General features: G+C 42.1%; 1 long non-coding RNA gene across 1 annotated transcript in view; it reads right to left on the bottom strand.

The window, feature by feature from the left end:
• The window catches only part of LOC138749823 (uncharacterized), a 40,520-nt gene extending 13,138 nt beyond the window's left edge, over positions 1–27,382 (bottom strand). The window contains exons 1-2 of the long non-coding RNA XR_011348879.1: positions 27,291–27,382; positions 26,464–26,560 (exon numbers count right to left, since the gene is read on the bottom strand). This is a non-coding gene — a long non-coding RNA (uncharacterized lncRNA). The remainder of the gene's footprint in view (positions 1–26,463; positions 26,561–27,290) is intronic.
• Between the last annotated feature and the right edge of the window lie 310 nt (positions 27,383–27,692).

Below are 27,692 nucleotides of genomic sequence, written 5' to 3'. Positions count from 1 at the left end.
CAGCTCTTCAGCGCTTGACGTCCTGCTTTGCGGAAACTGCCAAAATGTTTGGCCTGGAAGTCAGCCTGAAGAAAACTGAGGTCCTCCATCAGCCAGCTCCCCACCATGACTACCAGCCCCCCCACATCTCCATCGGGCACACAAAACTCAAAACGGTCAACCAGTTTACCTATCTCGGCTGCACCATTTCATCAGATGCAAGGATCGACAATGAGATAGACAACACACTCGCCAAGGCAAATAGCGCCTTTGGAAGACTACACAAAAGAGTCTGGAAAAACAACCAACTGAAAAACCTCACAAAGATAAGCGTATACAGAGCCGTTGTCATACCCACACTCCTGTTCGGCTCCGAATCATGGGTCATCTACCGGCACCACCTACGGCTCCTAGAACGCTTCCACCAGCGTTGTCTCCGCTCCATCCTCAACATCCATTGTAGCGCTTACACCCCTAACGTCGAAGTACTCGAGATGGCAGAGGTTGACAGCATCGAGTCCACGCTGCTGAAGATCCAGCTGCGCTGGATGGGTCACGTCTCCAGAATGGAGGACCATCGCCTTCCCAAGATCCTGTTATATGGCGAGCTCTCCACTGGCCACCGTGACAGAGGTGCACCAAAGAAGAGGTACAAGGACTGCCTAAAGAAATCTCTTGGTGCCTGCCACATTGACCACCGCCAGTGGGCTGATAACGCCTCAAACCGTGCATCTTGGCGCCTCACGGTTTGGCGGGCAGCAACCTCCTTTGAAGAAGACCGCAGAGCCCACCTCACGAACAAAAGGCAAAGGAGGAAAAACCCAACACCCAACCCCAACCAACCAATTTTCCCTTGCAACCGCTGCAATCGTGTCTGCCTGTCCCGCATCGGACTTGTCAGCCACAAACGAGCCTGCAGCTGACGTGGACTTTTTACCCCCTCCATAAATCTTCGTCCGCGAAGCCAAGCCAAAGAAAGAAGAAGATATGACCTCATTGAAAAGAGGGTTGGTGCGAGAACGCAGCCTTGCTTCGCGGCATTGTTAATGGAGAAGGGTTCAGAGAGCTCATTGCTGTATCTGACCCGACCTTGTTGGTTTTCGTGCAGTTGGATAACCATGTTGAGGAACTTTGGGGGGCATCCGAGGCGCTCTAGTATTTGCCAAAGCCCCTTCCTGCTCACGGTGTCGAAGGCTTTGGTGAGGTCAACAAAGGTGATGTAGAATCCTTTGTTTTGTTCTCTGCACCAAGCCATGAAAGACCTCAACAATGAAGGCGCTGTTTACATCCGGTACCGCACGGATGGCAGTCTCTTCAATCTGAGGCGCATGCAAGCTCACACCAAGACACAAGAACAACTAGTCCGTGAACTACTCTTTGCAGACGATTCCGCTTTAGTTGCCCATTCAGAGCCAGCTCTTCAGCGCTTGACGTCCTGTTTTGCGGAAACTGCCAAAATGTTTGGCCTGGAAGTCAGCCTGAAGAAAACTGAGGTCCTCCATCAGCCAGCTCCCCACCATGACTACCAGCCCCCCCCCACATCTCCATCAGGCACACAAAACTCAAAACGGTGAACCAGTTTACCTATCTCGGCTGCACCATTTCATCGGATGCAAGGATCGACAACGAGATAGACAACGGACTCGCCAAGGCAAATAGCGCCTTTGGAAGACTACACAAAAGAGTCTGGAAAAACAACCAACTGAAAAACCTCACAAAGATTAGCGTATACAGAACTGTTGTCATACCCACACTCCTGTTCGGCTCCGAATCATGAGTCCTCTACCGGCATCACCTACGGCTCCTAGAACGCTTCCACCAGCATTGTCTCTGCTCCATCCTCAACATTCATTGGAGCGACTTCATCCCTAACATCGAAGTACTCGAGATGCCAGAGGCTGACAGCATCGAATCCACGCTGTTGAAGATCCAACTGCGCTGGGTAGGTCACGTCTCCAGAATGGAGGACCATTGCCTTCCCAAGATCGTGTTATTTGGCGAGCTCTCCACTGGCCACTGTGACAGAGGTGCACCAAAGAAGAGGTACAAGGACTGCCTAAAGAAATCTCTTGGTGCCTGCCCCATTGACCACCGCCAGTGGGCTGATATCGCCTCAAACCGTGCATCTTGGCGCCTGACAGTTCGGCGGGCAGCAACCTCCTTTGAAGAAGACCGCAGAGCCCACCTCACTGACAAAAGACAAAGGAGGAAAAACCCAACACCCAACCCCAACCAACCAATTTTCCCCTGCAACCGCTGCAACCGTGTCTGCCTGTCCCGCATCGGACTTGTCAGCCACAAACGAGCCTGCAGCTGACGTGGACATTTACCCCTCCATAAATCTTCATCCGTGAAGCCAAGCCAAAGAATATGACCTCATGTTTACCAATGTATAAGGATCCTTAACCTTCAATTTTACCAAGAAAATATGTCAAGCATGATCTATTCTGCATTCAATCGTTCTTTTTCTTGTGCAGTTAGAGGATAAAAGAACTGCCAATCAACCCAATTTTGAGTCTGCACAGATGCAAACATCAAGTCAAGTTTATGATCATCTGATTACAACCCGATTGAACAGCGTTCTCCAGTCCTTGGTGTACAATGCACAGACACACAACCAGACACAAGATGTTTAAGCTTAGGCTGCTGAAGACCCAACCACAGTGACAAAGAAGTGAAAACTGGTGATGTAAGTGACCAGAATTAGAGGAACACAGAGAATTTGGAGCAGAGTAAGGTTGAAGGAGGTTTTGGAGATCGGTAAGGGATGTGCCACAGAACGATCTCACACATCTATGTGTTTCCCCATCAGTCTGAGCAGGCTAGTGTTGGTCATAAGTTTAAGAATAATTGAAGCCAGCATCAAGCCACCTGTTTAAAAAAAAGTCTGTTTCTGTAAAAGTATTTTATAAATGTTGCTTTTAAACAGAAAAGTTGGGGCACTGTAGGGATATATAGAAAACTAGAGCTAACCCCCCCCCCCCCAGGTATTTGGGGCCCTGTATGGATATATAGAAAACTAGAGTTAAACCCCCCCCCCAGTATTTGGGGCACTGTATGGATATATAGAAAACTAGAGTTAAACCCCCCCCCGGTATTTGGGGCACTGTATGGATATATAGAAAACTAGAGTTAAACCCCCCCCCCCCCCCGGTATTTGGGGCACTGTATGGATATATAGAAAACTAGAGTTAAACCCCCCCCCCCCGGTATTTGGGGCACTATATGGATATATAGAAAACTAGAGTTAAACCCCCCCCCCCCGGTATTTGGGGCACTGTATGGATATATAGAAAACTAGAGTTAAACCCCCCCCCCGGTATCCGGCACCTAAGGAGATTGGTAGATGCCAGATAAGTGAATGTGACGGTTGCTTGAGATTGCATGTTGTGTAATTTGCGAACTGACTGATCAATGAACCAGACGCTGCCGTACTTTTTGTGCACTAGTTGTAAGATGATAATAATATGAATATTTTGCACTGTGACACTGTTCATGACAATAAATCTGATTCTGACCAAAAATGACACGCCACTAGATGGCTCCTTGGAGACCTTTTGTTGCCTGCAGTACGGCTCAAGACACTGCCCCAGCTCAACTGACAGCTGCTGTGTGCCAAATCCCATTTACACACCAGAGTACACACCCTGTGTACATCACGGGCAACTTGAGGTGATGCTCCCTCTACTTGCATTGATCTCGGTGTATACTTCAGTCCTGCACACACCTGAGACAATTCAGCTTTACAAAATGACTCCTAAAGGAGTGATGGGGAAGAAAAGGGCTCCAGGGGGAAACAAATGTCCTATCTTCAACACTAAAGAGCTTGATATTTAATATTCAAATGATTAGATGGATCCAACAAGGTGCCAAATAAAATAAATCTCCAGGAGGCATGATCTTCCTCTTATTTCCCACCACCATCTGCTTTTGGTTACGCTGTGTGTGGCATTAAATCAAATCCAGTTCCGGCTGCCCTGAGCAAAGTTAACCCAAATTTCTCTTAAGTGTTTCAGAGAAGAAAACTTTTTTGCTTCCAGTGTGATGTGGACAAGTTGGACGTTGTGCTATTAATAAGGATTATTGCCTTGAGTGAATTACTGAGGGAGAGACTGCAGCTGGAGATTTTATCCTTTGCCTAGTTTTTATGGATCTTATTTGAATGTTGTGCCTTTAAAAGCTTAGTATTAAGGTAAGGTTATCAAGATAGTCCTTAATGTGAAAACAACCAACTTTAATCATTTTTCATCATAGCTTGAAAGTACGCTAATAAACAATTAAATTGTTTGTCTTGTCATTCAAAATATTTCACTGCCTCTGTATTTGGGGAAGTTACGAGTGTTGAACAGAGGTGGAAGGCTGCAGTTGGGCTGATGGTGGGGCTCCTTGTACAAGAAACCTCGAGGGCACTCTGAGTCTATGGGGTAAGTCGCCAGCAAAATGGGAAGATGCAAGAGCATCAGGTTTGTGAAAAAAAGGGCACTCTGAGTCTATGGGGTAAGTCGCCAGCAAAATGGGAAGATGCAAGAGCATCAGGTTTGTGAAAAAGCAATAATTCAAAGAGGAGCAGTTAAGTTTAAATACATCACGCAATGCTGCCAATGCTGTGTATTTTAGACTAGAAGTTCTAGAATGTTGAAATGGTGGGCATGCAGTGGAATATTTTCAGTCTTCAGTCAGGCCTCAGAAGGCCAGGTATGAATCAATTATAGTAGTTAATATAATATAAAATAATATAAAAATAGTGGGTATAAAAGAAGGCGAAAAAGGAGCAGACATAAAAGAATTTATAAAAAGATGGTTCTCACAGATCTTGGGAGTGGAAGAACTCCAAGAAGAAATAGAAATTGAAAGAGCCCACAGAGCATTGGCACCAAAGCCACAACCAAATCAGAAACCATGCTCCATACTAATAAAATTATTACGATATACAACGAAGGAGAAAATATTGGAACTGGCAAGAAAAAAGTGAAAGAAAATAAAGAACCACTAGAACATAAGGGGAAAAATGTTATTTTATCCAGACATTAGTTTTGAACTTTTAAAGAAACAAGAAGAGTTTAATTCAGCAAAAAATATACTGTGGAAAAAAAGATTATAATTTTGTGTTGCAACATCCAGCAGTTGTATTTATCCCCGGTGGACAAAATAGACTGTTTTCTGACCCAGAAGAAGCTCATCACTTTGCAAGCCGACTACCGAATAAGCAAGAAGAGGAGGAATAAAAGAAATATTAAAAAGACTATTAAGATAATGCATATAAATAAGTTAGAATGTTAATAATTTGAATCCAGACATTTAAGGTTAAAAAAAAGCTTTGTTATATTTTAACGACAATATATAGCATTTTCTCTGGGAGAGGGCTGGGAAAGGGAAAGGGAGAAACTCTACCCACTGCGAAATCTGTTGACATTTGCAATTAATATTGCAACCCAAATAAAAAAAGGGGGTTGTGGTTGTCTTGCGAGGCAACAAGGACAACTCAATAAAGGGGGTAAAAGTATTACAGCAGTTAATACTATTAGTAGAGATTTGGTGATGAAATAAGACATAGGAGCGGAAATAAGCCATTTAGCCCATCAAGTCTTCCCCGCCATTTAATCATGAGCTGATCCATTTTCCCACTCTACCCCACTCAGCCTTCTACCAATAACCTTTGATGCCCTGGCTAATCAAGAACCTATCAATCTCTAACTTAAATACACCCAATGACCTGGCCTCCACAACAACCCGGGGCAACGAATTTCCACAGATTTACCACCCTCTGACTGAAGAAATTCCAATGTATCTCTAGGTCTAAGAAGACTCCCTTCAATCCTTAAGTTGTGCCCTCTTGTCCTGGACTCACCCACCATGGGAAACAACCTTTCTAGGTCAACTCTGTCCACGGCTTTCAACGTTTTTACACATCAATGTGTTTCACCTACTGTTATTTGTCAGGCTATGCAGCGTGCAGTTAAAATAAACTGGATAGGCATGAAATAAAAAAGACGAAGATATGAAGAGAAGATGGGCATCATGAGATTGGCACAACCTTGTTAGTGTGATTAGTCCATCTCCCTGCCTCAAGGGTTTTGCAACGCAAACTTGTATTTATGTAGTAAAGAGCCCCAAGGTACTTCACGGGTGCAATAATATGCAAATCAGTAGTGTATATCGGATGCACAATTGGCGATGGAGGACTTTGTGTTGGCTCCTGTTAAGCAAAGGTCATCATTGAGTTGAGACTTGTAGATCTTGCTGGCACTAGAAACTCATCATTAACATCTGCTGTACCTTGGGGATTTCGGGTGTGTATATGAGAGCAGTTCTTTCCCATTCTTGGCCTCCCTATGACACTGTATCAGTTTGCAGGGTTGAAATTAAACAATGTGTCTTTAAAAAAGACAAAGGGAAAATAACAAAGTACATTATAGTTAATTAGAATCTTTCATAATTCTTTGATTTTACAAGGTGTAGCCAAGGTTCAGCTTCCTTTTGGCAAAGAATAAACAATTTTTAATATGACACAGCAGGATGCCAAACTATTGTAAACTGTTGATAATTGTTGTCTATCCAACATAGGAAGCTTAGTTACATCGGACTCTTTAACCGACAAGATATATTTATCTTTGCTTGGAACTTTCATCTAAACAAATAGTAGAAGTGAACATCTTATAACGTACATAAGAGATTAGAGTATTAAGATGCATTTAATTGTAGTGCAAGAACCATTCTCTACGCCTTGCTGGGTGGGCATTGGGTGCCTGCAGTTTTCTGTGTCACCTCAGAGCTGAATTCATGCTTTTGTGCACCCAGTACTTCCCCCCAGGGGTTACTGTATCGAGTTCCACTTTTTCTCAGAGATATCAAAGACAGCTGCTGAGTCTGCAGTACGACTGCCCCATGTTTAACTAGCTCAAACCAAAGAATAAATCTGTGACCCTCTTCGTCTGAATGCATCTATTTATTTGGTAAATGACTCATTGTGAATCCCTATAATGAATGTTTTGTATGTTTGTGGAGGGTATGTATAATTTCCCCAGTGGTCCGATTTTACACGTCACGAAGCACAGCCTTGTCGTTCCGAGGTGAATCACAGAATCACAAAAATCACAGAACATTACAGGAGGCTCCGTTCAGTCACTTGTCCGTCTTGTTAGTGCGACTAGTCAATCTCCTTGCTTCACTTCCGAATGGTTGCTGATGTCCCCATCACAGTCAGTCCTCAGCCTTACACGTCAGCCCAGCTTTCTCATACTAATTCCTAGAAGATCATAAGATATAGCAGAAGTCGGCCATTCAGCCCATTGAGTCTGCTGTGCCATTCCATCATGAGTTAATTCATTCTCCCACTCAGCCCCACTCCCATGCCTTTTCTCCATAATCTTTGACACCTTGACTATTCAGATACCTATCAATCTCTGCCTTAAATGCCTTCACATGTGATAGCAAATTCCAGAAGTTCATTACTCTCTAGCTAAATCAATTCCTCTGCACCTGTTTCAAATGGAGATCTTCAAACCTGAGTTGTGCCTAGACTTCCCTACCATGGGAAACAACTTTTCCACATCTACTTTGTCCAGGCCTTTCAATGATTGAAATACTTCTATGAGGTTCCCCCCTCATCTTTCTGACCTCCAAGGAGTGCAGTCCAAGAGCAAGAAGAGGCTTCCAACACGAGTTTATGTGGAGTATTAAAGATCTGGACAATTGTGAATGACAACATTTCTCCTCACTTCCCCTTGAAGGTAGATTTCTTCTAGTGCTATTTCATTTTTGATTTCATCTTGGGTGCCTTCAGACCAGCACATGTCTTCAAGGTAGCAGATGAATTCCGGCAGTTCACTTCAGAGGACCAGTTCAGTTTACTGAGCTCAGAGGCGAGCTTTCCAAGGTCCCTATATATAGATAACCTGCACGGGTTATATAGGTCTATGCTTGAATTTCTGCTGCACCAGCCTCTTCCTATCGACCTTCTGTTGCATTGCTTCACCTAAACATTTTCTGGCATTTTATGGATGCTATTCACTTCAACTGCTCCAGGTGGCAGCAAACTCTACAATCTAACCTCTCCGAATACTTTACTCGTGAATTTATTGGATTTATTCATGATTACCCTCTATGAATAGGCCATAATTAATCACCTTCTTCACAGCAATACAATCAAGTGCCACCAGAAGTTTAAGAGCTTGAATCTTCTTACCTGCAGGGAAAGAGGCCTCTTGTGAGTGGCTACTCTCTCTGGTCTGCCATCATTCTTGTAAATACTTTAGACTTCCATTTCTGAGTCTATTTCCTATTTTAGAAAATTGAAAATACTCACTACTCCAAACAAAGGTTGAATCAATCCCTTGGAATATCTTTTGCAAGCTATTCCTTTGGAATTGAAAGGCATATAATGGGTCAGCACAACATCAAGGACCAAAAGGCGTGTTCTGTGTTGTATGGTCTATAGATGGATGGATGGACAGGTGGATAGATGGATAGATAGAGCGATAGATAGATGGAAGCATCACACGCTGTCAAAATCACTCTTAGCACAATTGATTTCTCACTTAAAACTGCACTCTTCAATTGTAAGCCAAAATGGAAGTAAGACAGGCAAATATGGTGAGGTGCGCTGGGTTGCTGGATGTACAGTGCAAACACACAGAAGGATGGAACACTGTGGTTCAAGCACAGTGGGAACTGCGCAAAAAGCTGTGCGGATTTTGGACCTCCTGCAATTGGGAGTCTGCAGATGTTTCCATGGTCAAAAATAAGAGGTGGAAGACAATGGTAAATGCTGCAGTGAGGAAACAGAAGCACGTGATTTCATACACAGAAATCAGCTCTGAAACAAATCACACCTTCACTCACTGAGTTGTTTTCCAGAGGGCAAATGACATCGTGTTTGCAGAGCACAGACCTCCAACGGACAGCTGTCTGAAACAACAGAAAGCTCTAAATTGGGGCACGCAATCCAGGGAAACAATGGCTGATTATATAGCAGTGTTGAAGAATGCTGCAGAAGAGTTTGAGATTATTTGCTGAGAAGTGGGAAAAGGGATTCGGTCTAAACTGCCAGCCTCCCATTTCATCTAGTTTTGTGATTTCCACTGAACTGCCAAGCAACATTGGCTTTGCCAGACATAAATGTTAACAGTAGTCTGTAGTCAAGGGATAAACTTTGGTCCAGAAATGAGCTCGGTGCCGTGTGCCAGTAGCAGCGTTAGTCTGTGCTGTAGTTAATGGCACAATGGGTTTATATAATGAGATCTATTGCTACAGGAGAATACCGGGCAGCAGATAAGGACTTTGTTTCCAAGTGATCCCAGGAGAAAGCCAACAGTTCTATCTTCTGGAGTCACAAAGAGGCAATATGCACAATATTACAACCAATAGAGAAGGCAGAAAATTTACTTTACACAGTATCAATGCTATAGTAAATGGTAGCGTGAAACAAACTGCTTTTAAAGTCACAGTCTGGATCAGTAACGAATCACTGGTGAAGCAGGTTAATAGATCATCAAAGACCATGCAGTGGACTGAAGTGCTGGGGAAACTCACGCAGCATCCATAGGAAGTAAAAGACAATCAACATCTTGGGCCTGAGCCTTTCATCAGGAGTATGGAAGATTAGACTAAACAATGGTGGAGGCCATGGAGGAGTGGAGGGTGGGAGGAAGGGGGAGGAGCGCAGGCTAACAGGTAAGAGGTGGATACAGGAGGGAGGATAGAAAAGAAAGAAGCTGAGACATCCTGGCAGGGACATTTGCTAAGGCTACTTTAAACTAGAATGGTAGCGGGAAGGGAACCAAATGGAAGAGAACAGCAAGGAGAAGGTTAGATTGCAAACAGAGAAAGCTTGTAGACAGTGTTTGAGGGTGGAAAGGCAAGTGATAGAGAAGGGAGATGCTCTGTGCGAAGATAGAGGGGAGATGATAGAAAAAGAACATAATGGAGCTGTTTGTAAAGATAGGGGCAAACAGAGAGTAAGAAGTGGGAAATCTCTGAAATGCATCTATTTTAATGCTAGGAGCATTGGATGAGCTGAGGGTATGATGTGGCAGTATGACGTGGTAGTGATTAGTGAAAGATGGTTGCAGGAGGGATGTGATTGGCAGCTAATTATTCCTGGATTTTGTTACTTTAGGTGTGATAAAATCAGAAGGTCAAAATGGGGTGGTGTCGCATTGCTTGTCAGAGAAAATATTACAGCGGTGCTTAGGCAGGATAAATTAGAGGGCTTATCCAGGGAGGCTATTTGGGTGGAAGTGAGGAATGGGAAAGGGGTAGTTACACTTATAAGGATGTATTATAGACCACCTAATGGGGAATGAGAACTGGAGGAGCAAAATTGTAGGGAGTTAACAGATATTTGTAATAAGCACAGGGTTGTGATTGTGGGAGATTTTAATTTTCCTAGTATAGATTTGGAAACACATTCTGTGAAAGGGCTGGATGGATTGGAGTTTGTAAAATGTGTGCAGGATTGCTTTTTACAGCAATACGTAGAGGTACTGACTAGAGAAGGGGCAGTGTTGGATCTACTGTTGGGGAATGAGATAGGTCAGGTGATGGAGGTACATATTGGAGAGCACCTCGGGTCCAGTGATCATGGTGCCATTAGCTTCAATGTAATTATGGAAAGGGATAGGTCAGGGCCCAGGGTTGAGGTTTTTGAGTGGGGAGAAGGTAGATTTGAGGAGATGCAAAAGGATTTACAAGGATTGGATTGGGATGATTTGTTCTATGGGCAGGATGTAGTACAGAACAGAGATTTTTTTAAAGGTGAGATTTTGAGGGTCCAAAATCTTTATGTTCCTGTTAGGTTAAAAGGCAGGATCAAAGGTTTGAGAAAGCCATGGTTTTCAAGGAATATTGGAAACTTGGTTTGAAAAAAGAGGGAGACCTACAATAAATATAAGAAACAAGGAAAAAAAGATGGTCAGAGAATACATTGAATGTAAAAAGAATCTTAAGAAAGAAATTAGAAAAGCTAAAAGGTACAAGGTGGCAAAGCAAGCAGGGTGAAAATAAATCCAGTGTTTCTACAAATATGTTAATAGCAAAAGGAGAGTGAGGGATAAAATTGGTCCCATAGAGAATTAGAGCGGACAACTGTGTGTGGAGCCAAAAGAAGTCTTGAACAATTTCTTTTCTTCGGTATTCACTAAGGAGAAGGATATTGAATTGTGTGGGGTAATGGAAGCAAAGGGGGTAATTATGGAGACTGTAATGATTAAGAAAGAGGAAGTACTGGAGCTTTTGAAGCATATAAAGGTGGAGAAGTTTCCTGGTCCCAACGGGATTTTCCCCAGGACCTTGCGAGGTTAGTGAGGAAATAGCAGAGGCTCTGACAGTGAGTTTTCAAATGTCATTCGAGATGGTTATAGTTCCAGAGGATTGGCGTATTGCACATGTGATTCTGTTGTTTAAAAAAGGTTCAAGGAGCAAACCTAGCAATTATAGGCCTGTAAGTTTGACGTCTGTGGTAGGTAAATTAATGGAAAGTGTTCTTAGAGAGAGTATATATAAGTATCTGGAGAGACAGGGTCTGATCAGGAATACTCAACATGGATTTGTGCAAGGTCATGTTTGACGAATCGTTGAATTTTTTTTGAAGAGGTGACTAGGAATATTGATGAGGGTAGAGCAGTGTATGTGTCAGTAAGGTCTTGGAAGGTTAGTTAGGAAGGTTCAGTCGTTAGGTATTAATTTTGAGATAGTCAAATGGATTCAACAGTGGCTGGAAGGTAGATGCCAGAGAGTCGTAGTGGATAACTGTTTATCAGGCTGGAGGCCGATGACAAGCGGTGTGCCTCAAGGATCTGTATTGGATCCAATGCTGTTTGTCATATGCATTAATGATCTGGATGATGGGGAGATAAATTGGATAACTAAATATGCAGATGATAGTAAAATCAGTGGAATTGTGGATAATGAAGAAGGTTTTCAAAGATTGCAGAGGGATTTGGACTGCTTAGAAGAGTGGGCTGAAAGATGGCAGATGGAGTTTAATGCTGATAAGTGTGAGGTGCTTCATTTTAGTTGGAATAATCAGAACAAGGCCTACATAGTAAATGGGAAGGCATTGAGGAATGCAGTGGAGCAGAAAGATCTAGGAATAATGAAGGTAGAATCTCAAGTGGATAGGGTGGTGAAGAAGGCTTTTAGTATGCTGGCCTTTATAAATCAATGCATAGAATACAGGAAACAATGTTGAGACTGTTCAAGGCATTGGTGAGGCCAAATTTAGAGTACTGTGTGTAGTTCTGGTCACTGAATTATAGGAGGGATATCAACAAGGTAGAGAGAGTGCAGAGAAGATATACAAAAATGTTACCTGGGTTTCAGCATCTAGATTACAAAGAAAGATTGAGCAAATTTGATCTTTATTCTTTGAAGTGCAGAAGGTTGAGAGGGGATTTGATAGAGGTATTTAAGATTATGAGCGGGATAGAGTTGATGTGGATAACGTTTTTTCCAATGAGAGTAGGAGAAATTGAAACAAGAGGTCATGAGTTAAGAGTTAAGAAGTAACATGAGGGGGAACTTCTTTACTCAGAAAGTGGTGGCTGTGTGGAATGAGCTCCGGGAGAATAAGTGGCGACAGGGTTCATTTTGCCATTTAAGGAAAAATTGTTTAGGTATATGGCTGGGAGGAGAATGGAGGGTTATGGGCAGGGTGCAGGTAGGTGGGACTAGAGGAGAGTACTTAGTTTGGTGTGGATTAGAAGGGCCAAAATGGCCTGTTTCCGTGCTGTAATTGTTATGTGGTTATATGCTGAGTCCACGCTGCTGAAGATCCAGCTGCGCTGGATGGGTCACGTCTCCAGAATGGAGGACCATCGCCTTCCCAAGATCGTGTTATATGGCGAGCTCTCCACTGGCCACCGTGACAGAGGTGCACCAAAGAAAAGGTACGAGGACTGCCTAAAGAAATCTCTTGGTGCCTGCCACATTGACCACCGCCAGTGGGCTGATAACGTCTCAAACCGTGCATCTTGGCGCCTCACAGTTTGGCGGGCAGCAACCTCCTTTGAAGAAGACCGCAGAGCCCACCTCACTGACAAAAGGCAAAGGAGGAAATACCCAACACCCAACCCCAACCAACCAATTTTCCCTTGCAACCACTGCAACCGTGTCTGCCTGTCCCGCATCGGACTTGTCAGCCACAAACGAGCCTGCAGCTGACGTGGACTTTTTACCCCCTCCATAAATCTTCGTCCGCGAAGCCAAGCCAAAGAAAAAATATGCTCAGTTACTAATAATGTTGTAACTAATAAAGTTGTAATTCAATTCAGAAAGATTTTGCAAAATAATTTTGTTGTTAGTACTCAATAAAAGTATTTAAAAAGAAAGTACAAGACATTGGTGAGGACAAATTTGGAGTTTTGTATACAGTTTTTGTCATCTAACTGCAGGAAAGGTATCAATAAAATTGAAAGAGTGCAGAGAAGATTTTCTGGACTTCAGAAAGTGAGTTACATGGGAAGGTTGAAAAGGTTAGGACTTTACTCCTTGGAGCATAGAAGAATGAGGGGAGATTTGATGGAGGTATACAAAATTATGAGGGGTATAGACAGAGTAAATACAGTAGGCTTTTTCCACTGAGGTTAGGTTAGGTTAGATACAAATCAGAGGACATGGGTTAAGGGGAGGTTTAGGGGGGACATTGGGGAATTACTTCACACAGAGACTGATGGAAGTATGGAACGAGTTGCCAGCTGAAGTAGTGAATACGAGCACAATTTTAATATTTAAGAAAATTTGGATAAGTCGATGGATGGGAGAGGTGTGGAGGTCTAGGGCTGGGAAAGGGCAGAAAAATAGTTTGGAACACACTAAAGGGTCGAAGGGCCTGTTTTCTGTGCTGTAATGTTCTATTGTTCCATGATCGGGGAGAGGGTAGAGGGGTAGAGGGCAAAGAAGGATAGCTTTCTGATTGGAGTGGGGGGGGGGGTGAAAGCAGGTGGGAAACTGGAGAAAGTATGGCAGAGGGGTATGGAAAGGGAGAGATCGGGGGGGGTTAATGGAAAGTAGAGGTCGATATTGATGCCAGGAACTGCAGAGACAGAATTTAAGGATAAACAGTAAATGTTGGCCATGCCAGTAATGCTCACATCACAAACAATGTACACAACAATACAATGACCTGTTGTCTAGTTACCAAGGTTACAGGGATACATTCTCCCAGTTCACAGTACCTGAACTGGGTAGTTTGGGCACAGGAATTTGGACACCACTCTTTTGTACATTCAAACCTTAGAAAATTCTTAATGTATTGTTGGTTAGAGAGATGAGATTGTGCTTTATGGTGTAATCCACACAAGCTCATCAGGGAACACTCTTTCATCTGATTCTCTGGAATGAATTGAGAATCTGAATGCACTGTCCAATTTTAAACTGGAACTCTCTTCCGAACAAAGGGTCCATTGAAAGCTCATGTGTCAGATTATTTAACAGTCAAAGCTCAAGTGGCACTAATCATAAATTTGCATAAAATCGAACTATTTGGACATAAAACTGATCACACGCTTTTAAAATCTGACCGAATGAAAACCAAGAATTTAATAAGAATGTGACTGTCAGCTGAAGTGAAAAGTATATTGGAAAATGTTACCGCAGCCTGGCACTCTACGCATTGTCACTGAGGCTTTCCACCTCATCAACATTAACATTTCATGCCAAATGGCCTTAATGAAGTCAAAGAATGTCTTTACGTTTCCATAGCTAATCGCCATCCAAGATTTAATTTTGTCTTGCATCAGATTTAAAGAGCTCAAATCATATTAGGTCACACCTTCAGTTTTTTATTGAGACTGGTGTGATGTCAGTCCGCACCTTTAATCACCGTGGGAGCAGTCCTGACATTAGCTGTGGCAATGCGCTTAGACTTCACAAAAGCAGAATGCCTTTTCCGAACTGGAACCTTGGAATCATATGATGGTGCACCATTGAGAGGGCCATTCAACACATTGTATCTGTTCGCTCCACCCAGTGGGAAGTTGTGCAAAAACCTCTCTGCATTGACGTTTTGCTCAACAAAGTACAACAATTTATCTTCCAAAAACATATCTATATACAATACAAACACAATATAATCTGTCACAGTGGTGCAAAAAAATTGACTCAATGTACACATGTAAACAAATTAAGAAATGTAAACAAACTGGCTGTGCAATATAGAGAGAAAAAAAATCAAAATGTGCACAAGTAAGAGTCCTTAAATGAGTTCGTGATTGAGTTGGTCGTTGAGGAGTCTGATGGTGGAGGGGTAGCAGCTGTTCCTGAACCTGGTGGTGTGAGACTTGTGGCATCTACACCTCTTTCCTGATGGGAGCAAAGAGAACAGAGCGTGTGCTGGATGGTGAGGGTCTTTGATGATTGCTGCTGCTCTCCGACGGCAGCATTCCCTGTAGATGTACTCAGTGGTGGGGAGGGATTTCCTGTGATGTCCTGGTCTGTGTCTGCTACCTTTTGGAGGGCTTTCCGCTCAGGGGTATTGGTGTCCCCATACCAGACCGTGATGCAGCCAATCAGCACACTTTCCACCACACATCTGTTGAAATTTGCCAGAGTTTCCGATGTCATACCAAACCTTCACAAAGTGCTGAAGAAGTTAGAGCAGTGACTTGCTTTTTTCACAATGCAATTTATGTGTGCAAGTTTAAAAAAAAAATTATACTTACGTCATTGAGTCTTTCAGAAATATACATAATGTAAGACATGATAATTCTGGCTAAATCTGTGGGCTTGAATTTGCTAATGGTGAGATTTAATTTTCCTCACTATTTTTACCACTTTGGTGGTGTGAAACCTTTTTAAAAGAGAGTCAGAATCATTGAGCCATTTGACATGGAAACAAGCTCGTTGGTCTATTTTATCCATAATTTCACCCTTGAGCTACTCCCACTTGGCTCCCCCACCCCCACCCCATCATGCCTCTATACTTTGTACTTTGTTCTCTTTGCTCCCATCAGGAAAGAGGTGTAGATGCCACAAGTCTCACACCACCAAGTTCAGGGACACCTGCTACCCCTCCACCATCAGACTCCTCAACGACCAACTCAATCACGAACTCATTTAAGGACTCTTACTTGTGCACTTTTTGATTTTTTCTCTCTATATTGCACAGCCAGTTTGTTTACATTTCTTTATTTGTTTACACGTGTACATTGAGTCAATTTTTTTGCACCACTGTGACAGATTATGTTGTGTTTGTATTGTATATAGATATGTTTTTGGAAGATAAATTGGGGCAGGTTTCTTAGTGTAGGTCACATACAAACACTTTAAAACAGATCTTACTTAAAATACTGGAGCTCTGCTAGTGCTTGTCATATCAGTGCCAAGAGCCTTTGCAAAAGCTTTGGAGAGTGCTCAAGACTTCACTAATGGATTGTTGTTTACCAAAAGGCAACAGATGAAAGAATTTGTCGAAGCCGCAGACTGTCTGGAGTGGAACTTGCTATTCTAAGAGGGTCATGTGATTTTGCAAGGAGAGAGAGAGTAAAACAGACATTTTCTCTGTTCTGCAGTTTTACAGTTTAGCAGCAGCAGCTGGGGCTGGAACAGGACAAGCTGGCAAGCTTGTGGAAAACCCCATTTTGGAAGATGGGGTGTGAGTGCTTAGTTCAGCCCGGCCAAAACCCTTGTGGTTCATGCAAGAGGAGAGAACTGTCTGCCTAATGTTTCATTTGAAATAAGGGAAACAAAAAGGAACTCTGTTGTGACCTGAAAGAAAGAGGTTATCATCTGGAGAACCCTGAGGGGGCAAGTTTCTTCAGCAAGACACTAAGTGGTTGATTAAAAAGGAATCAGTTGTGGGTGTCCGAAAACAACAAATCTTTCTTTGAAAACTGACAAGAACCTTTCTGAGCGGTAACCATTTACCTTTCAAACACCAAAGCCTTTATAAATTTAAAATTCTGTGCACAGTATAAAAATTGCCTGTAACCAGCGAACTTGGAGGAATGAGAAGAGAGATTGGACTGTGAATCAAAGACATTTTCTGAACTTACATACACATTACATGCACGTGCGCTTAGAATTAGAAGGGGTTTAAGTTAGGTTAGGTTAGGTTAGTTAAGTCGATAGTGTTTTCATGTCTAAACATAATTAAAAGCAACTTTTGTTTAAGTAACGGTTTCTCCTGCTGGGCTTTGGGGTCCTCTGGGCTCATAACACTACCAAATGCACACTATCACCCACAGGAAAAAGAATCTCAGGATTGTATAGGATGTCATGCATGTACTCTGACAATAAATCTGTAAAAAAATCTGATGTGTGACCCTTTAGTCATTTAATACTTGAAACCAGACACATGGTTCATTTTGTTTTACTTACTCCAGCATCTGAAATTTACTTGTGCTTCAACAAGCAAAGCTGGCATTGCAGTGCTAATGAAGAATAATGAAGTTGGCATACAATTTATTTCTGATTAGATTTAAATCAGAAAGATTTAATTGGATCTTCCCCCCCCCCCCCCCCCCCCCCCCCATTAAGCAGACAGAAAAACAGTCCTCCGGCCAAAAAAGGGTACTGGAGCCAAATCAACATTCGAATGGCAGACTCAAGACTTCCTGTTTCCTGGATTGGTAGCATCAATTCATTATACCATGGGACGCAAAAACCCTCAAAGATTTGAAGTAATTACAGCTAAAACACATTTACTGGTATGTTCTGTTTCACGTCTTCATGCCCATAGTAAAATATGAAACTTTATCTGCTATTTTTTAATATCCTGAACTGTTTCTGAATGATATAATCAGCAAACACATCATTGTTTGATTGGGAAACTGAGGGAAAGGATAGGCTAGAGTGATTCATTCTGCATCCTCTAGATAACATCACAGCAGTCTGGACTCTGACTTTATTTAGAGGACATTTAGAAATAATATTGGATTTCTATAGATGTACTTTTGAAAGAGTGATGACATACAGCTTTTCAGTGTGGTCTGGCAATTGTTCTGCACAAGATAGGAAGGCAGTGAAAACTGCCCAATGGATTGCTGGAATGTGATTGCCTACCATTGAATCTATGTGTAGGGGATGATGTTTGGACAGGGCGAAGAATATCATTAAAGATGCAATACAGCCTGACCATGAACTATTTACTCTCCTACTATCGGGCAAATGATAGAAATTCCAGACTTAAAAAGAGCTTTTTTTTAATGGAGCCATGATAATGTTAAATATCAGTTCATGGTGTTGAGCAGTGCTGCATTTACATTGCAGAATCAACTTTAGACTATTGTGGTCTTATTGCATATGATTTATTGTGTGTTTTTGATTGTATGTGTTTATTGTATTGTATTCTATTTTATATTCTAGTCGATACTAATCATATTTCATTTGGCTAGTATACAAGCATAATTCAATAAAGAGTATAATCATCTGACAGAAGTGGTGTCTTAAAAAGGACCCCCACATCCAGGCCATACCCTCTTCACTCTGCTACCATCGGGGAAAAAAGTACAGGAGCCTAAAGACGAGCACTCAAGCTACACAAAGACGGCTTCTTCCCCACTGCCATCACTTTCCTGAATCATCGACGAACCAACAACACTGGTTCATTGCACTTTTCATGCACCATTTTGGGTTTTTTTATTTTTTGCTGTAAAAGTGGTTTATATGACGCTGCCGCATAACACCGAATTTCATGACTTGTTTATGACAATAAATTCTGATTCTGATGACCTAACAACATGCTTCCGTTTATAAATAACAGACAAAAATGTTCCAAGGGGCTTCACCAGAACCTTGACAACAAAATAAGATTGACAGCACACCTCATGAGCAGATATCAGATTAAATGACCAGGAAACCACTCAAAACAGAGGAAACCAGAGAGATGGGAATTCCTACACCAGCTCATTGGGTTGGCAGATGTGAATAGTTAGGTCAGGCATTGGATCTGCAGAGTGAAGGGTTAGCCAGTAGGATTGATTGGTAGGATGATCAGACAGTAACAGTTCAGAGTTCAGTCAGGAGGGAATGTCTGCGCTTAGTATGTAAGGAAAGCACTACGCCTGGGGTAAGGTTGCCTATTCTCAATATGGGAAGGGCTATGTCCTGAAGACATGCTTGATTTCAGCTATGGCATCTGGAAAATTTAAATTCAAATAATTTGATAAAACTGGATTACAATCTTGACATCAGTATTGTTGGCCATGAACTGCAAACTTGTAAAAACTCGTCAGAGAGAAGTAATTGGCTGGACGTACATTCCCTAACTTAAAAGTTTTCTTCGATGGTTAGGATTGAACTTTAGTTCTTTGAGCTCCAGAGTAACTTTGGTCAATGTGGGACAGATCTATTATTCAGGATCATGCTTGCAGACATAAGAGGGAGACAGATTTCTGTGGACAGCTGAATTTGAGGAGGGTGTTCTACATCTCCTCTTGCTGTTGACTTCATTTCTGTTGGAATTGTCACGTGCTCAAGATTCAAGATTCTTTTATTGTCATGTAATAAAACAGAAAATGTAATATTGCACAAAATTTTCTTTAGTCCACCGTAAGATTCGCCATCAGCACAAAATGCCTGATCCCCCATATAGTCAAAGAAAGAGAAGCAGAAGAGAATCTCCTCCAGAGTCACTGGGTGTCTATGGATTCACCTTTTCTGCAGCCTCACAGACTTTAGTCCAAACCATTCGCAACCCGAGCTCCAGATCGAAACCTCCAACACAATCAGGAAGCCCACAGCACCTTCTCGCATCTCAGTTTTTATACCTGGTACCCCTTCGGCCAATCTCGAGCCAGTGATGATCGAGTCCACAATTCCACCAGATGGACCATAAGTCAGGGAGCAGCTCTTTGGCCACTGAGAAGAGATGGGATGAAGAGAACCATTGGGAGGACCCTTCTGTGGCCACCTTCCTGAAGATGGCCATGATTATGGCATCTCTGAGGTCTCTTGGTTTACCCACTTCATCCTTGAAATAATGAAGTTGTGAATTCATGACCAATGCTTCTCACTGTTGAGTTTAAGAAATTTAGCAAGGAAAATATCTGCTCCCAAGGTCTTTTATTTATTTTGTAGGGCACCTTGCCTTTTTTTTTGATTTCTTGACAGCCAGGAGTAGTGGCTTATTGCATTCCTTACATTTTCTGTAGCCCTGATATTCCCTCCTGGTTGAGCTCTCACTTGTTGCTCTCTAGAACAATTATGTTGCTGGTCCAGATGTGACTCCAGACCCACAGTAGAGCTAACTGTTAATTGCCCTCTGAAGTGGCATATAGTTCAGGGTCAGATAAGCATACTCAATAAATGCCACCCTGGCCAGAAACACCCAAGTGAACAAACAAGGAAGTGCTAACTCACAGCATTAAAAATGGAAGTTGCACAATCCTTTTATTTTCAAAGCGCCTCAGTCATACAAGAATCAAGCATTATCCCTGCTGTTCCTTGTTTTCCCTCTCAATCATTTCTGAGTAGAGTTAAATTGCTGCCTTCCAATTTGTGAGATCTATTGGAATTTTGGGGCCAATCCAACAGTTCCATAACCTCCTCTTATAGAGCAAGAGGACAAATCATCAGGGCCTGCAGATCTATTGTTTTTCACTGCCATAATCTTTCTTATCCAATGCTGAATTTCACGGGGACTCATTTTTCATTCACTCGACACTTTCAGTTTACCTCAAATTTTGGAAATTCCCTGCATTTTCTTCTATGAAGGGAGACAGCTAATATGATGCCAATCTACCACCTCTGAGAATTCCAAAGAAATGTGATGCCAAACCTCTAATAAACCCCCCCCCCCCCACAAACTCATACAAATGAACGAGAGTGCTTCCTATAATGTACACCTGCATACTTGTTGCATGAAAACACAGACTCCCAAGAAAGACAGATGCATTTTTGGAGCTGATTGTTTCTAGGTTAGGCAGAGAAAATGACAGGTGTTAAGTTCATTGCAAAATACTTGATTTCTGGGCAGAAGGGGCTCAGGCCCAAAATGTCAGCAGTATATCTTTTTCTCCTCAAGATGCTGAAATGACCAGTTGGGTTCCTCCAGCATTTCTGAGTTTTTAACTACAATCACAGTGTCTGCCACCTATCATGTTACACCTATCATGTTTGATTTAACCCTGGAACTAAGCAGAAGCACTTGTAACCCATGCCTTTCTTCTATGAACTGTGACATTAAGCAACAAATGGGTTAATTCCTCTATCAAAACAGTAGAAAAAAATCACTCTAAACATCTTACTGATAACATCACAGCCTGTAATTTCTCTCATTTTTTTATCCAGAAATGTGTGTGACATTAGATGCAAGGGTTTATCGCAGAGATCAAAGGTTATCAAAAATGCAAGAAATATGGTCTCAAATTAATTCTTGGCAAAGTTATGTCAGTATTCTCATTAATTGCATCTCTGTTTGAAGAACCCCATGAACCCAATTCTACCTTCAGTTAATTTTGCCCTAAAAGGTTATCCTGCTTGTTTGTTGAGGTCAATGCACAGTCAGCGAATTGCATGGAATTGGGAACTCTTAAATAATGCAATGTATTTACATTCTCATAAATTGTAATGAAAGTTGAACAGTTTCTGTGGACCACTGGTTGAAAATCTTCTCCAAGGCTCAAATTAAAGCATATACATAACTCCCTTCTTATATTTGTTCATATTTTAATTGACATTTCTTATTTATTTTACTTTAAGGAATGCAAGTGTGTTCCTTCAACACGTTCCCAATCCAAAAAAAATGCAGTGGAATAACAATCTTCCCTCCAACCACACAGAGGCAGCTGCAGGCTTTGTCTCAACCTCAAGCCTAATTACATTAACAAACTTAATGAGAATTTATTCAGTGGAGAAAAACAATGTTGGATTGTTTTTATACTGAAACTAGAAATAGGTTTGCAGATGAGTCACCTGACAGAGAAAGGGTGGAAAATATTGCGATATAGTACGAAGGTAACAACCTGGACAAGGAGGACCACCCTTAACTACACATCACTAACTCAGTAGTGGAGAGAGTGGAGAGCACCAAGTTCCTTGGAGTTCATTTAACTAGCGACCATCTCCTCACTTGTCAGGAAGGTGCAACAGTGACTTCAGAAGACTGAAGCTGGCAAGGCTACCGGCCACCATCATGTCAACCTGCTACAGGAGATCTATCAAGAGCATCCTGGAAGGCTGCATCACAGTGTGGTATGGTTGCTGCAGGGAATTGGATCAGAATCAATCCGCAGGACCAGAAGTGGCAGAGAGGGTCTCTGGGATCTCGCATCCCCCCCATCGACATGATCTTTTGGGACTGTTGTCTGAAGAGGACAGGCAAAATCTTTGAGGACCCCTATTACCTGCACACGGCATCTCTCAGCTGCTCCTGTCAGGAATGTGATACAGGAGTATCAGAGTCTGCACCACCAGGCTGAGGAACTGCTTCTTCCCATGGGCAGTGACAATGCTGAATGTCCAAAGGAGCTGCTCACACTAACCCTCCGAGACATTCATATTCACAAAATAACATTTATTTATGTATTTGTACATATGAATACTGGTCCTGCATTTGTGTATTGTTCATCTGTATGTGTGTTATTACTGGATGTGTGTCTGTGTGTTTTGCACTGAGGACCGGAGGATGCTGTTTCGTCAGGATGAACTTGTGCAATCAGTTGACAGTAAATTTGACTAGGGAAATGGCTGTTTTAGAACTAATATTACTTAACTGACAATATTACTGAATTAAAAATATTGCTTTTAGACTAACTATATTATGACAGGTTTATATATGGAGATTTAAAACTGGAGTCTTCAATCTAGACAGCAGAACTCTTGGAGGAATGAGGAATGAATGGTCAACCATATATTGTGAAATTGCATAAAAATATGATTGTGCAGAGGCAATGTCTGGCACTTAGAGGATTATATGTGCTTTATAAATTATGCTTTATTTTATTGGCACTAAAATTCAAGGCAAAGATGGCATTAAATCAATAGAAGAGACTGTAAAGTTCCCAGAAATAGTAGTGGGCCTGAGAAACAGGAGCAATTTAGAACTCATCACATGCAGATCAAGATATTGGTAATAAAAGATTAGATAGTATATGAGATTAGAAAAGGACTCCATGGAGAAAGAACTAGTGAGGGCATGGCAGACAGAAATGGAAGAATCTATAATGGGGTAAAAAGTGGAGGCAGAGAGAGGAAAATAAAATAAATCATCTTTGTGAAAGATGATGCAAAATCGACACTGAAGGATATCATTAAAAAAATGCTACTTGAGGAAATTGGTGAGATTGAAGGCTCATAAACCCCAAGGATAAAACAATCCACATCTCAGAGCTTCAAAAGAAGTGGGACAATACCTACAGATCACAGAGTGATAAAGAAGTGGGACAATACCTACAGATCACAGAGTGATAAAGAAGTGGGACAATACCTACAGATCACAGAGTGATAAATGAAAACCAAGTATCTACAAGAGAGAAAGAAAACAATAACCAGCTAAATCAGAAGGATTTTGTGGGGATTGTGTCAACAGAATCCGGCCAATGGTGGCGTCTTCAGGCTCCTGTTCTGGATGGAGTTCAAGGACTCCACTGAGGATCTGAATGATTACACCAAGGTTGTCACAGACGTTATCAAAACAGCTGTGGGACGAGCATGTCCCCACCAAATTGTTCAGGATTTGAACAATGAAATCTGGAAGCTGCTGAGAGCCAGATCACAGGCATTTAAGTCAGAGATCAAGATCACTACAGAAGGAGCAGGTTCGACCTACGGAAAGATCAACGGCCGGGCAAAGTGAATTTCCAGACAAAAATGGAAACATAAAGGATACCCAACAGCTGTGACAGGGCCTAAATGAAATAACTTGCCACAAAACTAAATCTCATGCAGTAGGATATGGCAAAGTTTCGCTCCCAGATGAACTCAATGCCTTCTACGCCCGATTCGGCCACAAGAACAAGGAGGAACCACGACTGCGCACCTTCATATCCCCTAATGATGTTGTCCTATACTTATCCAAGGATGGCATGTGGGCTGCCTTAAGGAGAGTGAATCCAAGGAAAGCATTAGGTCCGGAGGTCTTGGTGTACCTGGCCAAGTGCTAGGGTCGGCGCCATGGGGGGGGGGGGTCCATTCGCGGGCACTGCCCTTGCAAATGAGGTGCTGTTCCCCCCCAATTGGCAGCTATCGTCACTAGCATCTAGCCTGATGCATGCCTGCTTACGGCCGCATCACTAACGCACATCATCACTGGCACCTAACCTTGACACACACTAGCGACTCTCCACCCACTCCCAGATGCATCACTAGGGGGCATCAAGCGTCACTAGTGTCTAGTTTTACACACAGTAGTGTCTCTTCATACAATAAAAGCAGCGCTTTCATCAACTACGTCGGCCCACGTTTCAAACCTACCGTTGCCCAAGAAGAGGGTGGTAACCTGCCTAAATGGCCATTATCGATTGCAGTTCTGCCATCAATACCATTATTCCCTCAAAATTGATCAGCAAACTCCAAGACCTGGGACTCATCTAATTGGATGCTGGATTTCCTCACCTCCAGAGCAGTCAGTGAGGATTGGTAAGAAACTCTCCTCCACAATCTCCATTTCCAGAACACCACACTGGGTGACACAGTACGACAACACCTACAAATTCACTGTTGATACTACAGTTGTGGGTTGAACAAAAAAGGGGGTGATGAGTCAGCGTACAGCAGGGAGATTGAAAACTTAGTTGAATCATGCACCAAGAACCTCACACTCATTGTTACCAAAACAAAGGAACTGATTGTTGACTTCAAGAAGGGAAAATGAGAGGAGTGCAATTAAGTGATCATTGGGGATCAGGGGTGAAGAGAGGGAGCAAATTGAAGTTCTTGGGCGACACTACGTCAGAGAATCTTTCCTGGACCCGACACACTAATGGCATCGTGAAGAAAGCCCATCAGCGCCTCTACCTATTCAGGTGTTTGCAGAGGTCTGGTATGACCTCGGAAACCCTGGCAAATTTCTAAAGATATGTGGTGGAAAGTCTGCTGACTGGCTCCATCACAGTTTGGTACGGGGACGCCAATACCCCCAAGCGGAAAGCTCTGCAAAAGGTAGTGGATGCATCCCTCGACCTCACAGGTAAAGCCCTTCCCACCATCGAGAGCATCTACAGGAAATCTGCCATCAGAGAGCAGGAGCGACCACCAAGGATCCATGTCACCCAGCAGACCCTCTGTTTTGAAATTAAATTAAATTTTAAAAAATTTAAATTGTTACATTTTAAGTTTAAATTTTAAATTTAGACATACAGCACAATATCAGATCCTTTGAGCCCATGAGCCTCTGCAGCCCAATTACACCCAGTTAACCTACAACCCCAGTATTTTTTTGGAACAGTAGGAAGAATCCGCAGCACCAGGAGAAAACCCATGCAGATATGGGGAGAACATACACACTCCTTACAGACAGTGTGGGATTTGAACCTCGATCCCAGTCGCTGGCACTGCATCTGCTACCCGAACCGTGCCATTCCCTTTTCTTATTTCTACCATCAGGTAAGAAGTATCGGTGCCACAAGTCTCACACCACCACCTTCGGTAACGGCTGCTACCACAAGACTCCTCAACCACAAACTCTTACTTTTGCACTTTATTGATTTTTTTTTCCTTTCTGTATTGCACAGTCAGTTTGTTTACATGTGTATGTTGTGTACAATATTTCTTTTGCACTCCTACTAAGTGGTCATTCTGCCTGGCAGGCAGGAAGAAGAATCTCAGGGTTTTATGTGATGGCATGTATGTACTCTGACAATAAATCTGAAATCTCCTTCCAACAGTGAGAAAAGGGCATGGCCTTGGGTGGCGAGGGTCCTTTCTTGAAGCTGCTTTCTTGAGACACCACCTCTTAAAGATGCCCTTAATGGAGTGAAGACTAATGCCCAGCCGAGTTTAAAACACTTTGTAGCATTTTTTTTTCCCCAGTGGTTTTACTCTGGAATTTCTTGAGAATATGAATTATCCTTTATAAAACTGTTGCCCTTAGATATCATCCAAATGGACCAATGCCCAGAACCACCACAAATTAACATTAATAAGAAGCCAAAGGAATGCACAAAAGCCTCTCTGTGTACCATTGTCTGTAATGACTCAAGTCTTATCCATCTTTTCCAGAAGGCTTCATAGGGTACTTCAAAAAATCAGTTACTTCAATTCCAAGTTAGTGAAGCAAGGAGAGTTGACATTTTTAAAGAGGTTGAGCACCCAGACCCTCCGGAACATCAAAGAGCCCCTTGTGTGCGATAAACATTTAATGAAGAATTAATAGTTATTTGAAAGTGGACTGCGTTCAGTGGCTGATTTATGGATCATTGTTAACAACTTCCCATTAATCTCTTGAAGACTTTGACCTTACTTCAATCCTGGAAATCATCCAAATAACACAAACAAATTGCTTTAGTGTGTAACTTCTGACAGTTAGTGTTAGTGGGCACTTCAACCACTTAAAAAACTTGCCATGATCCTCTCCTCACTTGACTTATATAAGCATATGCTACCTACCCAGATATCTGGATAACAATGAGGTGCATTAACATTGATTCATTCACATTGTTCAAATTCCGCTTTTGAGATCCCACTTTAAGGTACTAGCAGCTCTCTGAAATAATATAAAGAAAGTCAACATTAGTGGCAAGTCGAATCCATAATATTTTGTCTAATTTATTCATGGGATGGGCACCTTTTCTGAGAGTTTGGCTTTGATAACGAGTCATTACTAAAATTAAACCGCATAATGCAATTTCTCGAGCAAGCTAAAATAAAAACTTTTCTCTACCTGGGCAATTCTAATTCTGGGTTGTGGTGGGTACAATAATTTTATCAAATTATGCTGGACAACAATATTTTTTTCCCCCAAAAGGTTTGCTTCCCGAAAAAGTGAGAAATACGATAGACAACTTCAAGCTGAATACAAATATAATTTCAGATTTGCTCGATCACATAGGAAGTTGGAGAAACATTAAATTAAATTAAATTAACTTTAAATTTAGACGTCCAGCACAGTAACAGGCCATTTCCGCTCACGAGTCCGTGCTGCCAAACTTACACCTCATTGATCTACGTTATTGAAGGGTGGGATCCCCTGGGGAAAACCCACGCAGACACAGGAAGAACGTACAAACTCCTTACAGACAGCGCGGGATTCGAATCCTGGTCCCAAATGGTGACACTGTAAAGGTGTTACGCAACCACTATGCCAACTGTGTCACCCCAAACTTTTATTTTTTTATTTAATTGAATTTAACTTTTATTGAATTAATTGAAATTTTATTGAATTTAGAGTATTTAATCGTATAATGATGCGAAAACATCACATTAGTTAAACTGACCTGAAAATGTTTTCCTGCTGATTCTTGTTTGTACTCAGCTTCTGATGCCTCTCATGTCAGTGTCCAACAATAGTCGGCCAGCAATGATGGACCTAGATAAGGGAAAATGATGAAAAGACAAAATCAAAGGCATTTTATCTGAATGATTGCACCATTTGTAACATGATGGGTGATTTAGATATGACACATTGGAAAGCGAAATATATGTTTGTATTCCCCTGGAGAAAATTATTTATAACCTGAGGAAAAATACTGTTTTTCTAAAAATTTGAAGTCCATATCTTCAACATGTAGGTGTAGATTTTTAAGGATGCCCCCCTCCCCCAGCCTCCTGCATCCGAGAACTACATGGGATTCCAGGAAAGTCAGGATATTTGTCAAGACATTGATGAGTCCAATGAG

The sequence above is a fragment of the Narcine bancroftii genome, chromosome 14 (genome assembly GCF_036971445.1).
Source record: "Narcine bancroftii isolate sNarBan1 chromosome 14, sNarBan1.hap1, whole genome shotgun sequence".
Taxonomy (NCBI): domain Eukaryota; kingdom Metazoa; phylum Chordata; class Chondrichthyes; order Torpediniformes; family Narcinidae; genus Narcine; species Narcine bancroftii.
The sequence above is the reverse complement of the archived record's forward strand: the minus strand, read 5'-3'. Positions and strand labels throughout refer to the sequence as shown.